The sequence below is a fragment of the Rissa tridactyla genome, chromosome 1 (assembly GCF_028500815.1).
Source record: "Rissa tridactyla isolate bRisTri1 chromosome 1, bRisTri1.patW.cur.20221130, whole genome shotgun sequence".
Classification (NCBI taxonomy): Eukaryota; Metazoa; Chordata; class Aves; order Charadriiformes; family Laridae; genus Rissa; species Rissa tridactyla.
The window spans coordinates 72,483,310-72,496,618 of NC_071466.1; positions in this window are offsets into that span (position 1 = coordinate 72,483,310).

Genomic DNA, 13,309 nt, shown 5'->3' on the forward strand with positions numbered 1-13,309 from the left:
ATGGAGTTTCAGAAAATATTGAATTACACTGCAAGAATGTGTCTGATGAGAAAATCTAAATCAAAGAAAAATTCATTCGTTGTAAACACTTAAAATCTAGATGGAAACTACCTACACTTAGCAAAAAAAATAGAAAATTAACAAGATTGTGGCATGTTTTCCAGCATATTCATCACAATAGAAGATTAGCATATCAACGCAGCATAACAGCACACATCTCAACTACATTTTCAAGAAATAGTATGAGGAAAGCAAGGACACATCCCTGATCTGCAGATTTCAGAAGAAATTTTAAATGCACAACTAAGTATTGTAACCAATGTTACTATAACCCCTTCTAGCCAGCATGAAGAGGACTGAGATTACTTGCAAAAAAACTCTGAGATTGTACACTTCAGTGGGCATACCTTTCGGTTATGTTTCCTTTCAGTTAATCAGTCAACCAATCAATTAGCTTCCCACCTGTAACCATTTTTTCCATTGACTTCACCTCTAACTCCTTACTGTAAATTCCATTTGCCAGTAAATATTTCGTATGTTCCACCTAAAGTGGATATGAGTAATTCCGATTAATTTTTTTCTCTTTTTGTTGTTGCTCTTTTGAGCTGGAGAACAGAAAGCCTAGAATGGAAATCCTACCATTAAATAGCATCTGCACATCATTGTTATGGATAATTCCACCTACCATCATAGCTGAAAAGGTGGAATTTAAGGAACTTGTAAGTAGTATTTGTCATAACTATTCAGAGGCTCGTATGGTCTCTAGAAGTTCAATTCCAAATACACTGTTATAACTGTGTTTAGGTCTAGTCCATGCATCTCCTTGCACCATGCCAACAGAAAAGTCTGTGAGGTTACAGGTACGGGGGTTTACTACCTCCTATTTTTTCCGTATTATTACTTCCTCCTTTTTTTTCTGTTTAGTCATTCGAGTCAAACAATGTCTGGAAAGAAAGAGCTAACTTCTTAAGTCTGAAATTCTGGGTAAATTAATGAGAAGGAAGAAACACCCAGAAGTTTCCATCAAAATGTAATATCCAATAGGAAGCAGTAAAAGTATCCCCTGCATCAAAACAAAATAAATATTTATGTTCCAAAGATTAAGCCAATAGAATAGTGATGACAAAAGAAGTAGAACCTGCTCTAGCAAAATGTCTCCAGGTGGTTTTCACGAACATAGTCCCTTCAGATGGTCCATTAAAGTTTGAAAAGACACAGAATATGGCGACAAACAATGGAAATACCATATCTTGAACCAACAAACAGCTCGTTGGGGTTACTGAAATCATGGCAAAATCACAAATCCACAGAAGGATAAAAAGCAACTCTGGAGCCTGTTGAAGCAACATAATGGACAATGACAGCAAACTTTGCTGACATGAAGAAACAGGCAGTGATATACAAAAGTAGACAACAATGATGAATTTCAAAGAGTCTGTAATTCAGACAAGATGATTCCTTGCAAGACTTGCCATTTATGGAATTAAACCATCAATAAATGACACGAAAAAAAGACGTGAAGGAATGTTTGTCAAGAGCAGTGGTAGCAAATTTTGATGGAATAGCTCCATCCTTGTACTGCTTTTATAGTTCAGGTCATAGAAACATGACAACAGCTGTGCTGGTTCAAACCATCTAGCTCGGTACTTTTTCTTAGTAAGGACTACTAAGAAAAATAAAGAGGAGGATCACATCCAACATACACCATAACTCCAACTCAGTGTTCTCCTAGCCCCCAGTTGCTCTCAGCACCAGGAATTTCCTGAGCCTGTTATGTTTTGTCTGTTTATTCACCTCCTATTGCATCCCTCTTCCAAGTCTGGTCTCTCCAGGAACCCGTGTCGTCTTCCTACTGCCGCAGTATCCTCTGGCAAGGAGTTACACAGGGCTTCTATCTCTTTCCTGAAGATCCATCATCTTTTTCTCTTTAATGTGCTGGATAGACAGTGCTGAGATTGTGCTGAAGCTCGATAAAGGAATAGGTACAAACAGAAGAAAAGTTGTATCAGTTCCAGAAAACATCCCTCATCAGAAGCTGGTGTCTCAGACTATGCTGCTTACTGTGGGATACAACCTTTTTCACTCAGCCCCCTGACCTGAACTGAAGTCCATCAGATGAAACACATATAGAAAAAAAATCCTTAAAACCCAAATATGTGGCCAGAGAAGAGAAACGTTATCTCAGTGTGCCAGTTGTTTCCTGGCATAGTACTGCAATCTACAGTGGGAGCTACAAAGGACCATACTCGAGTGCTGGGAACAGTACAGCCACCAGAACACAGACCATCAAGCAGCAGCTTAACCCTACCAAGGCTGTGCATTAGGAGCAATGCTTCTCATGCCATTCCAGTTATCTGCCCTTGCCTTCCCTGCCTCTCCTGTGCCAGAAAAAAAAGTATTTTGTGTTCCTAGATGGCAGACAGTTCAGAAAACAGATCTACCTAGGAAAAAAGATGGCCAAGAGGAACAACAAAAGCAGTTATTTTTCAGCTGGTTTGGTTCTTGAGCAGGTTTCACACACTAGCAGCTGTGCTGGCACAATAGAAAGGGCAGCCTTGGAGCGGGTGTGGGCAGACAGAGGGATCAGGACAGTCCAAACTAGTGAGGACAGCGAATAACCACCTGTCAGACCATGCCAGAAGAATAGCTAAGTGTCACAGCTCTCCTGATACCCAGCTGCACTAGATGGCAGCACCAGCATGATGCCTGAAGACATTTCTCCAGTAACTTCGTGTTGCATGAGTGTGCAAACCAAGAACAAATGAAGAATGCTGTTTTCTTCAAGGTAAAAGTTGTCTGTTTTAATACCTCCCAGGGTCTAAAAATACCATAATATACAAAAACTTCTATTATTCTTCTACCTTTATTATTCTTCTGGGGGAGGATGTGGTTAATTGTGTTATGCTATAACAACAGAGCAACTTAGCATTATTATATATGAATGGAAATAAGCTCTGCTTTGTGTGGTTTTCAAGGCTTACAGAACAGCGTTTGCATTCTGACACTTCACCCTGGGGACTGACTTTCCCACCAATAGCAACAGACTTTGCAGGAAGCACAAAAACCTTTTTCACTCTCAAGAGAGAAGGTCAACAGCCTGCCTGCATCTAAATATTTGCTGAGTAAGCATGATAAAAGCATCTCACTGTAAATACACAACTTTATTTGACACCGATTGCTACATGCCAAAAAATACTGGAGCAACACAGGCCAAACAAGCTACACAAAACCCAGCAGGTTTCACATGGGTTTTTGTTTGTTGCTGCAGAGGGGAAAAGGAAACAAAATACTAAAGAAACATCAGGGTTCAGACACCAGAATGTTTTCCTGATCCCAGGGCTTCAGGGGAGTTCATATTTCACATCTTGAGTGCTGGAGATAAAGTCCATGCAGTCTGAATTAGCCATGGCCCAGCAGCTGCAAATATGCACAGCTCCCTGCTGATGTTTGTAGGCAAACAGGCAGGAGACGACAGCACATTGAGAGCTTAGAGCACCTCAGGATCTCCAGGACTGCTTATATGACAGTGTCACTTGCTTTTGTTCAACCACCACTCTGTTCTGAAACTTGCAACACTAAAACACCCTAGCTAGGCTCAGCTAACAGCTCGTGGGAACAAAACCCATCAGCCTGCCAGCACAAGGTGTCTCTACAACCAGCAGTATAGCTTGGTAAGGCCAGATAAAGCAAGATGGGAGAGGCTTCATGTAGGAGTATCTCTGGTCTATAGGAAGGGCTGGTTTTTAGGGGCCTGCCTGCTCTTGGCTCCATTCCTTGGTCTTGAGGGAGTGCGTGAGGAAGCGTTAAGGATAGCAGGCCCAGAGTCAGACCTGAGACACCACATGAGCAGCATACAGGATGGTCACGGCACAGAAGTGGCACGGCCATGGCACGGGAGCCAAGCTGGCTTGAGCTGACAGCAACAAGAGGTGCAGCTAGAGCCGGCACCCTTGGGAGGCTGTCCATGCAGGTGCAGCACCAGAGCAAGGGTGGCTTCAGCTTGGACACCCACCTGAACCCTCAGAAATGCCACCCTTTTCCCACAATGACAGAGCATCCTGCCAGAAGCTGGAGCACACTGAGGTTGGGCAGTGAGGTGAGAAGGTAGCAGCGACATACCCAGATGCTTCAGCAATTGGAAAGTCATCCCAGAGGCTTAGGGCAGCTGTTGAGGCATCAGTCAGATTTTCAGCAGCTCCTTTCACCGCTGTTGAAGACAGAACGCCTGGCTCAGTCAGCTGCTGGCCTGATTCTGCAGAGTGTTTCTTGTGCTCTTATCCAGCGTTTGTTGTTCCTCTTTTTTCCCAGCAGCCATCATAAGTAAAGCGGGTCCTTTGGCTGCGAGGCAACTCTTGGCTTGAGGAAGTGGTCAGCTGGAGCTATTGCAGCCAGCACGGCTCCCTCCAGCCCTTACAAGCCCCTGGCTGGAGAAACAGGCGGAGTCACAGCATCTGTAACCAAACTTCATCGCATGTCAAAAGCCTTGTTTTCCTCCCTGGGGCATTTAGGATCACCTGTAGGTGGGTACATCCTACTCTCCGTTATGAAATACAGGTGCAGGCTTTCAGTGTAGGTCAAAAATAACTGCTTCCACAGCTCCCCTTAAAAGCTCTGTACTTGCTGCTTGAAAATACTTTGCTGACAACAAACCAGGAGCCTTTAGGGGAATAAAAAAAAAAGTCTGCTCTGCATCTAAGGCAAGGGAATTTCCACAACATCAGGTCTTGTGAGAGGAACGTGGTGATCCAGGAGGTGGCCTCGCTCAGGAAATCAAAAGATCATCAGGCTGATTGGAGTTATCTTCAAAGAGAAAAGACAAGAGCAGTGAAATATGCCCATAGTAAGAAAATTTGTGATTAGCGAGAGGCACATACAGAGATAAAATGGCACTTTGCTGCTTCACATGTCCCAAAAGTAGCTCAAAATACGACATGTGATCCTAATCAGTAATTATGTAGGGTGCTGCTGGCTTTATTCTTCCTCACCTCCTCCCTTCTTCTCCCCCAGGCCAGGCCACAAAGACTTTATAATACTGCCAGGTCTAGGTCAATTTGTCTAAACACTTACAAAGCATTACAAGGATTATTTTTTTTTTCAATTAGCCTCTGAGATGGTATTTGGCTGCCAAAGAAGAAGTCATAGTTATTTTTAAAATAGCATGTTTTCTTTTGCAAAAAATGCACTTTGATTTAAACCCCATTATGATATGGCCAAGAATTCTCATTTTATTTCCTATGAAAGACCTCCTCATACTATCCGCCAGGACCCTAATCTGTAAATGGAAGTAGCCACTACCCTGTATTATTCACATCCTTAAGAGAAATGTATGTAATCACTCCCTTATCAAGTGCTCTATCCCAATTCCAGCTAGGACCTGTTGTAAGTCACAAGTGCAGACATATGACTGAGGTGGTTGGTTTTTTTGTGAGAAGCAGCTGTGTGCCACCAAGCATGAGGTGAGCAAGAGGCAGCCTCTTTTGGTGGGTTTCAAGGAAGAGAGAGATAGACTGGAGAAACAAGTGCACGGCCTGAATTCCAGATTCCTGAAGCCCCACCAAACCCACTGAGCCCCTCTCCCAGCCTCCCCCAGCATACCAGTGACTGTTCATAGCCTTCCCATAGCTGGAGCAGAAACTTTCAGCTTTGGCAGCACTGTTCATTTGAGGTCCACGCAAAGCATGCCTGGGGTCGCTTTTGGACCCTTGAGTCATCGGATGACCTTCATGTATCTTAATGCATATACTACTATAACACTTTAAGAATTGCCATCTGAGTGCTCGCTACAAAATCCAACTACTACTGAGAGATCCTCAAATTGATGGCAGCATTATGAACCACATTAATAGTAATATTATTAATATAATATTAATAATAATATTATTAAGACTGGCATTAATAAAAATACAAAATTTTTCTCCACAGAGATTTTGGCAAAGGTTTTAGATAGGCTTTGAAGCCACCCAGTCACTTCCATTTTGGAAACTCTCTTCAACTTACAAATCATATGGCTGTAGATCAATTAAAAAATAAAATAACATAAGGGGAAAAAAAAAAAAAAAAGGCTACGTACCAGGAAGGAAAAGAGGGTTTGCAAGGTCCCTTGGCGCCTGGGCACACCACCCAGGGCAAGGACTGGGGACCGATCATTTCAGGTAGCAGAGACACTGACTGTGAAATTGGCCTCTCAAATCATCAAAGTCAGGGAGAACTGCCAGTGCTTCCTGCTCCTAGGAATGTTGTGACGTTCAGTTTCGGATGGTCTTCATGACACACCTCACTGCTCTTCTCTGATGGCAGCCCTGAGGCAATTCTTCTTCAAGGACTCCAGGACTACTGTCCATCTGCAGACTGGAGTCCTACAAACACTTCACATCCCAGCCTCCAAGATTTTCTCACCATATGACCATTGGATCCATTTGTTCACAGCTCAATGGGCTAGGTAGTTAAATTAGGCACAAATTCTCCATATATCACCATGTTAAGTAAGCTGTAGGACTCCCAGTTGCCTGGGGACCACACAGTTGGTAATGGTCCTCCAGCCATCACGCACAGTGGATCTGCTGGAATGCAGATCCCAGATGAAGTGGTCTCTCTGTTCATAATCTCTTTCTTAGAATAATCAATTGGAAGGGTTGCTCAACACAAAGCAGTCAGATCTAATTGACATATGCTGGAAGCCAATAAAGAAACACAGCTCTACAGAGGACACTCCTCCCCATTTTCCAATTAATTCTGAGGCACTCAATTAACAGATGTACAGACTCAAAGGACAAAAATATCATTTTCCACTAAATTCCCTGCTAGTGCCTACAAAGGATGGGGAAAACACTAAAAAAAATAATTACAGTATAATTCAGAACAGCAATCGTCAGAATATCTTCTTTTTTTGACTCCCTCTTGGTGGTTTGGATTGGTGGGTCTTTTTGGTGTTGTGGCTTGTCATTATTAGCAACAGAACTTCGTTATGATTTTATGTAAACAGAGTGGCTTTTTTTAAGTGGGGAGAGCTTCAGCCTCAGGCATCACTAGGTGGAGGCGTTGCACAGCGCAAGGCCGGTGCGGCTCCCTGCTGCAGGGATTTGGGATCCCCCACAGCTGCTTCCTATAGCAGATGTTGCTACTCCCTCACCAAGCCTCGCCCTGGGACCCCTGATTTTTTCCCATCCTCAATTGTCTGCTCCCTTGGACGTGATCCTTTCCTCAATAAGAAGCCAGTTCACCTCCTAATTTAGGTACCCAACTAACTACATGGCCCAAGCCTCCACAAAAGTCAAACATGCCAAAGTTAGAGGTTTTTAGAAAATGACAGCAGACGGTGCTGGCACATCTTTGGCTCATTTAAATACATACATGCACCCAGCCATCCAGATCTAGACTGAGGAGACATATTTTTATGAAAAACTTGGCTTTTCTTGCAAAAGTCGGCATGTGGTCTATTCTCTTCAGTCTCTAAGGAGAATCAAGCCCCTTTTACTCTAAAAATACAGGAATCGGAGCCAGATATCAAGCAGAACCAGATGTCACGACCCAGAAGAGAGCGTACACAGATGGTAGGGGGACATATGGCACACAAGTTCTTTCCCACTGTGAGTGTCCCTGTCAAGACAGCTCTTTAGCTTTTTCACTATTTGTTCCTGTAGACAATATGTAGGGGAGTTAACTGCCAATTTTTTTTCTGTTTTAAAGGGACAGATGAATCTTATTTTTTGTAACTCCCAAACACCCTGCTTATTTGCCATTTCAGAAGTGGGAGAATTCATAACCTCCTTTACCTGTCTGTACCTTCTTTGCTCCTATAAAGATGCATTTGTTCTGCCACTTCTCCTATGCTTCAGTTGAAATCATGTGGTTGTGGCACACCTTACCCAGAAAACACAGACCTAGTTGATACGATCTGAATGTGCTTCCCTAGGAGCGAGAGGTAGAAGAGTAGATAGCTCAGATTTCTTTCCAAATCCAAATGCTTGTGCAAGTCATCCACTTCCATAGCACAGAAGAAAAAATTAGTAACCCATATTTGAAAAAATAGAAAACAAACAAACAGTGTGGGTATTCAAAACAATGTGCTCAAAGAGAGAAAAAATATCTTCTTAAGGACTTGAATGTGGCCCTTTCAATCTCTCAGGTCATTTGTATATATTAGAATCATAGAATGGCCTAGGTTGGAAGGGACCTTTCAGATCATCTAGTCCAACCATCAACCTAACACTGAAAAAAAACCATCACTAAACCATGTCGCTAAGCACTAGGTCTACCCATCTTTTAAATACCTCCAGGGATGGTGCCTCAACCATCTCCCTGGGCAGCCTGTTCCAATGCCTGATAACCCTTTCGGCATAAAAATTTTTCCTAATATCTAATCTAATCCTCCCCTGGCACAATTTGAGACCATTTCATCTTGTCCTATCACATGTTACTTGGGAGAAGAGACCGACCCCCACCTTGCTATACCCTCCTTTCAGGTAGTTGCAGAGAGCGATAAGGTCTCCCCTCAGCCTCCTTTTCTCCAGGCTGAACAACCCCAGCTCCCTCAGCCGCTCCTCGTAAGACTTGTGCTCCAGACCCCTCACCAGCTTCATTGCCCTTCTCTGGACCCACTCCAGCACCTTAATGTCTTTCCTGTAGTGAGGGGCCCAAAACTGGACGCAGTACTCGAGGTGGGTCCTCACCAGTGCTGAGTACAGGGGGAGAATCACTTCCCTAGTCCTGCTGGCCGCACTATTCCTGATACAAGCCAGGAAGCTGTTGGCCTTCTTGGCCACCTGAGCACACTGCCAGCTCATATTCAGCCAGCAGTCAACCAATACCCCCAGGTCCTTTTCTGCCGGGCAGCTCTCCAGCCACAATTCCCCAAGCCTGGAGCACTGCATGGGGTTGTTGTGACCCAAGTGCAGGACCCGGCACTTGACCTTGTTGAACCTCATGCCATTGGCCTTGGCCCATTGATCCAGCCTGTCCACTTCCCTCTGTAGAGCCTTCCTACCCTCAAGCAGATCAATACTCCTGCCCAACTTGGTGTCACCTGCAAACTTACTGAGGCTGCACTTGATCCCCTCGTCCAGATCATTGATAAAGATTTTAAAGAGAACTGGCCCCAATACCGAGCCCTGGGGAACACAACTTGTGACCATCTGGCAACTGGATTTAACTCCATTCACCACCCATCCAGCCAGCCAGTATTTTACCCAGTGAAGAGTGCTCTCTTCCAAGTCATGGGCAGCCACTTTCTCCAGGAGAATGCTGTGGGAAACCATGCCAAAGGCTTTACTAAAGTCTAGATAAACAACATCCACAGCCTTTCCCTCATCCACCAAGTGGGTCACTTTGTCATAGAAGGAGATAAGATTTGCCAAGCAGGACCTGCCTTTCATGAACCCATGCTGACTGGGCCTGAGTGCCTGGTTGTCCTTCATGTGCCCCATAATGGCACTCCAGATGATCTGTTCTATGACCTTCCCGAGCATCGAGATTGGACTGACAGGCCTGTAGTTCCCCGGATCCTCCTTGCAGCCTTTCTTGTGGATGGGTGTCACATTTGCTAGATGCCAGTCAACTAGGGCCTGCCCATTTTGCCAGGACTGCTGGTAAATGATGACAAGTGGCTTGGTGAGCACGTCCGCCAGCTCCCTCAGTACCCCTGTGGATCCCACCTGGCCCCATAGACTTGTGTATGTCTAGGTGCTGGAGCAGGTCCCTCACCATCTCCCTTTGGATTTCAGGGGCTTCATTCTGCCCCCTGCCCCTATCTACTAGCTCAGGGGGCTGGGTACTCAGGGAACAACCAACTCTACTACTAACGACTGAGGCAAAGGCGGCATTAAGTATCTCAGCCTCCTCCTCATCCTTTGCCACCATGGTACCGCCCCTTTCTAATAAAGGATGGATATTCTCCTTAGTCCTCCTTTATTACTAATGTATTCAGAGTATATAAACTAAGCAAGAAAGTGCCAAAGATCAAAATCAGCATTTGAGATTGGAGAAGAGATCAGGCAGCACTGGGGAGTGTTACCATGGACAGTGCAGGAAAAGGAAGCGCTCCCCTGATACATATTGCTGGTGAGATAAGGGAACGAGAGAACATGGATTTTAATAATTGCCAACAGAAATAAAGTCCATCAGGGAAACGGCTTAGTGAAAAAAAAAATAAAATAAAAAAAATCTAATGACACAGTGTTCAAAATTTCCCTTCTACTAGTCACTGCTGTGCTCAAAAAAAAATTAGGTCAAGATCAAATGAGTGGCTGGGGGCAAAACTGAACCAGAAAAATAATTTACATATCCAAGTCACCTGATCTGGAGCAGAAATTCCAAACCAACCTTTCTGGAGCAGAATATTCACCTTCACGACTTGGTGAGCTTTCTACCTTTCTTCAGGGTGAAATACCAACTCCTGATAGTCACCATCATCGCCAAGCAGAGCTCTAGCTGCAGCTGTAACGCCACAGTGCTCTCTCAGAGGAAGTCACACATGAGCTATACATTTTAACTGTGCCACCTGATGCCCAGCAGACATCAGACTCCTTTTTCCAATCTATTTCAACATGGGAAGCAATCTTAAGAGTTGGCTGAGGACACAAGGGGTTTGTACTACTTTCTAGCTCACTAATACTCAGTTTATCTCAACAAATGCATCAAGTCCTGGTTTATATTATCCCACCTTAAAAGAGAACAAGAGTCAACTGGTGTGCTTTGCCTTTACTCTGGGGACTAATGAGCATAGGGATGAGAAGAGGAAACTCTATGGCTCCTGTGTTCATGCATTGTAGCATCTATGACTAAACCAGAGACCTGGGAGTACTCTGGAGTAAGGCTGCTAGCCACTGATTTTACTTACATTGTAGAGCTTCAAAATACATGTAATATATACTTAAGTATTTCTAAGAAAAAAAAATTGTCTCTCCTTAGCCCAGATTTTTATAAACATTTATTGTATTCTGCCTGCTTCATCTGCAAGCTAACTGCAGCTATGGAAGGAGGTACAGTAGTTAAACCACCATAGCCTCTGAACAAAAGGCAGACTAGGCTCCTCCTTCTAGCAGAAGCTGAAGGCAACAAAGGAAAATATGAAATTACCTTTGTGTTTTTCCACCTGCGAGGATGCAATACAGAGGTAAATTAAAAAGAAAAAAAGAAGAAAAAGTCAGTCAGGGCTGTCCTGTATGGGGCCATTGCACAGACTCCACGAGGTTGTAACAACTTTTTCTAGGTTTGGGCTCAGAGCAAGTGACCTTCCCCATCACACAAGCCTCTATTCATGAATTAATTCATGAATTAATACAGTCATAGATGTGTACATTAAAACATGAAACAGGCTATATCTTGGCACTGACATAAAGGCAAGAAAGTGGGATATAGGAGGAAAATTATAAGAGGAGGAAAGTCTCCCAGAAAAAAACTAGCCTCATAGTATGGAAGGAAAGATGCAGTGGAATTAGAAAATCCGAGACAAGTTAATCATAAGGCAAGAAACAGAAGGGGCAATCTAGAGTGCCAAATAAATTGTCAGGAACAAGCCAGCAGAAGAAGTATCAAATAGTTACATTTGAAAAGTAAAAATGGTGCAGAGAATGCTTTCAGTGTATCTTACACCACATAACATTCAGATCATTTTCTCTGTCAGCATAGATATACAATAAACTGAAATATATCTACCACATTGTGGTGAACAAATACTTTTTCAAGGATTACACTGCATTTGCCTTTTCCTTCTGGAGCTAACAAGTTTCCAGAAGCAGGCCTGTGGCCAACTAACTGTTTTGTTTTGTTTTTTTTAATACAGAGCAATCAGCAGCACATCTGTCTCTATGGGAATTTTGTTGTACCACAAAAACCAGTGTGTTTTCCTACGTGACTTGCAAAAAAAAGTTTCCAAGGGGAGTTTCCAAGGGGAGAAAACAGAAACAAAATTCAGTTTCAAAATAAAAAAAATGATAAAAGGATAAGCCACTTCATGTCATGCTACATTCAAGTAGTTAGCTAACAGCTAACCACGATAACTGAAACCGTTCTCCCACACTTATTTTTCACACAAGAAAACTAAAATGCCTGAATGATCATACTAAATGTGGTTGTTTAAAAGAAAGTATCAAGTAGATAAATGCTGACTCACAATTATCTGTCTTCACTTAAAAGCCTTTAAGTCTCATTTAGCGTGAAAATGCTTGTCTTGAATATTGTAGCAAACATCTGAAAAGAACTATGAAAGAAGTGGTGACAAATCATAACTGCACATTGACAGAAGAAACAAAAAATACCAGCACAACTCCATGCAAATGAATGTACTCATCTGTAGTACTGCAAATCCTAGAATTATTGGTATTTTTTTATTTCACAGCTTATGAAATCAGGAAGTTGCAGTTTCTTTATTATTTCTCTCATTCTACATGGAAATAAGAGGGTTCTGTTTTTAAATACAAGTGGAAAAAAAAATCTTTGAAAGAGAGTGTAGTTTTCAACAAGTCTACACACTCTGTAAAAATTTGACAATAATGATTATCTAAACTCTCTAGGTTCCCAAATTTATTTTTTAAAAGCTCCAGCCTAAACATTATGCATTTCCAAAGACAACTGTTTCAGCATCTACTAGAACAATAGTACTTCATCTGATGGATCTATCCTGTTCTCAGTTTTCATGGCAACATTTCATAAGTCTCTGGTCAATGGAGGCTGTGGAAAATTACACAGCTGTGAACCCCACAGACAGGATAATGAGACACTGCTCATAAGGACTATAGCTAAACCTTCTCAAAGAAAAAGGCAGCATGAAATGCTATTGCAAATCTTCCACGTTAAACATATGTTCCACTCCTGGACCTTGCTTTCTCTCCCAGCAATACAGCCCAACAAAGAGTATATTCTACACCATACACGCTTCTGAGAACCAGATGAAAGGAATTCAGTGACAGATGCTATCCTAGCAATAAAGATAATGTAAGAACCTACTTAACTTCAACAAAGAACAAAAAAAAAAAAGCAGCAAGCAGAATTCACATTTGCATTCAGATGCTGCTCTTCAAGGCTGGAGAGTGAAAATTCTTGCCACTTCAGATCATCTTGAAAAGGAAGCAGCATGTCATTTTCTCATGGTGATGCACACAGAACAATGGATGGGGGTCCAGAAATACCAAGCTACTCCCCAAGCAGGTTGATATTGCCACATACCTCTAATTTTTTCTTACACAAGCAGACAAGATGTTATTCCTTGCCATTAGGTACTGGCCACTTTCCACTCTCTCCAGGATACTCAGCCCAAGCACAGTCCTTTGACAGATTCTCAGTGAATTTCTGTGCTTGTAGTTAGCACAGTTGA